The following is a 5,325-nucleotide window of genomic DNA, read 5'->3' as shown; positions in this document are numbered from 1 at the left end:
TTTTTATTTTTTATTTTATTTTACTTTATTTTATTTTATTTTATTTTATTTTATTTTATTTTATTTTATTTTATTTTATTTTATTTATTTTTTGACCATGAGGGACAGAGGTTACCTGGAGCAGTCCCTGCTGGGCTGGCTGGGTGTGACCAGAGGGACAAACTGTGACAGGAGCAGCTGCAGGGCATGGCCAGCTCTGGCCACCATGGGACAGGCATCCAGGAAAGGGCCATGGAATCCTGGAAGGGTTGGCTTGGAAGGGAATTCAGTCCCATTTCAGCTGCCTTGCCATCACCCCACGGGCTGATTGGGAATGGGAATTTTTATCGGGCTGCTGAGCTGGGAACCAGGGCAGGGACAAAAGGACAAGGCCATGCACAGCTGCTGCTCAGGACAAAGAGGGGGGGAAGATGCACAAAAACAACCAGGAGCATTCCCAGCAGGTCCCAAACCCCCCACAGGTATCACAGGGAATGAGTGGGTAAGATCCCAAAAGATTCTGAGTCTCTGAGCGTGATGTCCCCTCTCAAAATGACTTAAGAAAGGATCTGGACACTTCAGCACTTCATAAACTCCTACAGGCACCATCCCCAGGCACAGGAGCTTCTGCCAAGAGCTTTTCCCTGCCTTTCCTGACCTCAGCAGGATTTGCCCCTCAAGTCTTTTCTTTCCTGATTGCAGCTCCCTTTGAGATGGCAGTTTTTGGAGTTGTTCTTCCCAAATCCTTTCCTTCCAGAGGAGAGCAGGAACCATGAATGATTCCTTGGAGGGTGTGAAACTGAACAACTCTCATCCTTGGACTGTGAATTCCACACACCCATTTATTTACTCACAATTATAAACAGAGCACTTCATAAATATTCATAAGGAGGCTCCCAAGGCCCAGCTGAGAAAATCAGTGTTATCACCATTTCCCAGTGCTCAGGCTGAGCACAGGCACAGACACTGCTGCAATTGTGCAGTTTGACAGGATTCCTGTCAAAGTTTGGTTCAAGATCCCCCAATTCCTGAATCCTTCTCTTGTTTAGCAGGGAATTGGGTAGTGTTTCTGAATTCCTGTGAAATTTAGCCCAAGATCCCCCAGCTCCTGAATTCCACTCATGTTTAGCAGGGAATTGTGCAGTTTTACAGAACTCCTGTAAAGTTTAGCCCAAGATCCCCCAATTCCTGAACCCACCCTCCCCCTCCATGTTTAGCAGGGAATTGTGCAGTTTTACAGAACTCCTGTAAAGTCTGACCCAAGATCCCTCAATTCCTGAATCCTCCCCATGTTTAGCAAGGAATTGTGCAATTTTACAGAATTGCTGTAAAGTTTGCCCCAAGAGCCCCCAGTTCCTGGATCCCCCTCATGTTTAGCAGGGAAAGTTTGTGCAGTTTTACAGAATTCCTGTAAGGTTTAGCCCAAGATCCCCCAATTCCTGGATCCCCCCATGTTTAGCAGGGAATTATGCAGTTTTACAGAATTCCTGTGAAAGCTTACCCCAAAACCCCCCAGCTCCTGAATCCCCTCCATGTTTAGAAGGGAATTGTGCAATTTTACAGAATTCCTGTAAGGCTTAGCCCAAGACCCCCGAGTTCCTGCATCCCCCCATGTTTAGCAGCCTGGCTGGCTCAGGTGTCCCACTGGGAGCTGGGATTTGTGGTCCTTGCAGCCTGGTTCCCCCCAGCCCCCGAGGGCATTGAGAGGATCCAGAGCTGCCACGCTGGGCCAGGGGTGATGTGCACACCTAATTTCCTCCGTTATGTGTAAAACAGCCCCAAAAGGATCACCCCAGCTCTGTTATGTGTAAAACAGCCCCAAAAGGATCACCCCAGCTCTGTTATGTGGGGAACAGCCCCAAAAGGATCACTCCAGCTCTGTTATGTGGGGAACAGCCCCAAAAGGATCACTCCAGCTCTGTTATGTGTAAAACAGCCCCAAAGAATCCCTGCAGCAGAAATGAGCAGCACCAGAAGCAGGGAGGCTGTGGATCCTCCAAAACTGAATATATATTTTTCCTTTTCCTGCAGAGGTCTGTGTGGCAATGTCTGTGCTGAGGATGTGAGGGCTCCTCCCTGGGTGCAGGGCTCTTATCCCCAGGGCAGTTTGTGGCCAGGCTGAGGTCACATCTCTGTGCATCTTGCAAAAGTCTGTCCACGCCAGTCCCTGTCTGCCCTTCTCGGGCTGATGTAATCTGGGCTCAGTAATAACATTTCCAAGAGGTGGATAACAGCATTTTAGTTCAGCTCTAATAATTCTGTTAAAGCAGAGCTGGGGTTGTAATTGCAGTTTGTGGCCGAGGTTGTTCCATATGTGACTTCTGTAGGATGCCTTTGTAATGAAATGCTCCCTCTGAGCTCCGTGCCCTGAAGAATTTGCCTTTTTTCTGTGTGGCAGGCAGAACACTCTGCTCTCTTGTAACCAGAGGAGAGGGGGAAAAAAGTATTTTGTAATAAATGAGCCAGGAGTCCTTTTCTTCATGCAGGAAAAGCCAAATCTTTATTGTGTAGATCATATTTTATAGGATTATTATTATTATCATCATCATCATAATTATTATTATTATTATTGTGTCAGATCTTATTTGTTGACAATTCACACTCAGTTCATTGGTCAGTCTATGGTATTTTGCATATCTATCAAACTTCTGTGGTTTCAGTTAGTTTACACATTTTTCCTACTAATTCTCATGGGACAGATTTTATTGCTTATCCAGGTGCACTTGTTTTTCACCCTAGGAATAAATTTTTGTGTTAATGAACTTTATTTCTCAAGCTGTTTTCATAGGAGAGCTTGCAAGCTGCCCTTAGGAGAAGTGACAGGCTGGATATTCATTTAACAGAGCAGGCCTGATTTTAGGAGGCCTTTCTTTGGTAATTTCTCTCCCTGTTTGCAGCAGGAGTGAAATTCCACCCTGTTTCAGTCTCTGCTGGGGATTTGGAGCTGTGTTGATCTTGCTGGGACAGTGGGAGCTGTCCCTGCCATGGCAGGGGTGGCACTGGGTGGGCTTTGAGGTCCCTTCCAGCCCAAACCATTCTGTGATTCAATGAAAAATCCCTGAAATCTGAAACAAAATGCAAATCACTCCATCTATGCTGCTTTTTCAAGGAATTGGGCATTTTTATGGCTCTCTCACCAGGGCAACACTGAGGTGCAGCCTGGTCTGGGGGCACATCTGGGATGAGTTTCAGAGGCCCCTCTGAAAAGAAAAATCACTCCCAGAATTCTCCCAGAATTTTGCAAGGCCGAAAGAAATGATCACAAGCGAGCAGGAATTAAAAAAAAAAAAAAAAAAAAACCAAAAAGCAAACATAGCATCCTGTAATATATCCATGGAAAGGGAAAATCGTGCTGCTTGAAGTCTGCAAATCTGAGTTTCTCCTGGGAAAACGTAACTCCTGTTCAAATGCTAATGGCTCGTTATCACAGGGATGTTTTAATTGAACTACAATGTTCCATAAGCGGGGGCAGAGCAAGGTTCAGAGAGCAAATGGCTGATGAGGAATCCTCAATCTGCCACTAAATGTTTGCTTTTTTATAAACTTCCCCTCCTTGATCTGTCTTAAGCAGGTTCTCCCAAGGGAATTGTGAGAGGCAGCTGATTTCAGCTGGAGGTAGCAGCAATGTTTGTGTGGCTCTGGGGACAGTGAGTGGCTGCAAGGGAAACAGGGAAGGTTCCACAGCCCCTCTCATTCCCAAGGTGTTGCCAGAGGGCCTGGAATGGGGTGGGAACAAACAGCTTTTGGGTGTTTTTTTGCTTTTGCAAAGCAGAGAAGGGCTGTGGAACAGCGTGGGCCAGGCAGGACAGAGCCCCAGCTGCTCCCACCTGGATCCTGGGGGCCCTCCTGGTCCTGCCCAGCACCTTCTGCCACCACAGCTCGGGCGGGAAATCAGGGAAAATGGAATTTCCCTGGGATTCAGCTGCATCCCTACAGCCCCCAGGCTGCCCCCCTTCCCTCCCCCTGCACCCTTCTTATCTCTGCCTCTTCCTGAAATAATAGGAGCAGAAAAATTAACAACATGAAAAAGGGAGGAGATGATAAAGAGTATCTGAAAAATCATCTGTGTCCTCATTTCAGAGCTTTGCGTGGTAACAGGCAGGCAGGGTGTGCTTTTCTTTTTTCCCTTTATTAATGTATTAAAATATTAAAGAGCTGGGTGTCTCTTGAACCTGCAGTGTTGTCAGGGACTGGGAAAGCTCTGAGGAGTCTTTTGAGGAGGCACTTGAGGAGCTGTCCCAAAACCCCATTTTGCTGTGCTGCTGTTATGGGGGAGCAGCCTGGACAGGGGGACATTGGCACCTGGGGACAGAATTCTTGGTACAGTGGGACATTGGCACTTGGGGACAGAACCCTTGGTACAGAGTGACATTGGCACCTGGGGACAGAACCCTCGGTACAGGGGGACATTGGCACTTGGGGACAGAACCCTTGGTACAGAGTGACATTGGCACCTGGGGACAGAACCCTCGGTACAGGGGGACATTGGCACCTGAGGACAGAACCCTCGGTACAGGGGGACATTGGCATTTGGGGACAGAACCCTCGGTACAGGGGGACATTGGCACCTGGGGACAGAACCCTTGGTACAGGGGGACATTGGCACCTGAGGACAGAACCCTCGGTACAGGGGGACATTGGCACCTGGGGACAGAACCCTTGGTACAGGGGGGACATTGGCACCTGAGGACAAACCCCCTGCCACCAGGGTGCCCTCAGGGGCTGAGAATCTCCTGTGATTCCCTTTGAGACCTCAGGAGACAAAGGTGGATCTGAGCCTGGATAAGGCAATTTCCTGCAGATTGGGCTCTTGCATTTGGCACTTTGGGGCTTCCCCTCCCAGATTCTGCTCACAATTTCCAACATGTGCAGTTGTTCTTCTTCAAAAATCTTCGCCAGCAAAGAATTCAGGCTTTGATGTTGCTGCAGGTGTCGTTTTCTGGGCCGTTCTCAGGGTGCCTTTAATTGTGCAATGTGTGTGAGGGTGACAGAAGGGCTGTAAAGAGTATATGTAAATATAGAAATAAATAAAAATAAAATATAGAAGTAAATGTAAATATAAATACAAATGATATAACTGTAACCATTAATATAAATATATAAATCTGTTTAATAGACATATTTACATGTAAAAATATATTTATCTAATTGTTGTGTTAATAATATTCTGTTATTAATATTATAATTACTCTATTTATATCATTATACTATTATATATTATTCCATATATATTATATAGGATAATATTATTCTATTATAATATTATAATAGAACAATATTATATATTATTCTATATATTATATATAGAAATATATATACATATATAAAAATGAATGTACATCTATA

At 45.7% G+C, this 5,325-nt stretch overlaps 1 protein-coding gene across 1 annotated transcript in view; it reads left to right on the top strand.

Annotated features, from left to right (window-relative positions):
* SHISA6 (shisa family member 6) overlaps positions 1-5,325 on the top strand; it is a gene marked incomplete at its 5' end in the record, with an annotated part of 145,833 nt that overhangs the window by 25,114 nt on the left and 115,394 nt on the right. The gene's annotated exons all lie outside the window — the stretch shown is intronic.

Source organism: Geospiza fortis, unplaced genomic scaffold, assembly GCF_000277835.1.
Source record: "Geospiza fortis unplaced genomic scaffold, GeoFor_1.0 scaffold485, whole genome shotgun sequence".
NCBI lineage: Eukaryota > Metazoa > Chordata > Aves > Passeriformes > Thraupidae > Geospiza > Geospiza fortis.
Note: the sequence above shows the minus strand (reverse complement) of the source record. Positions and strands in the feature narration are given on the sequence as shown.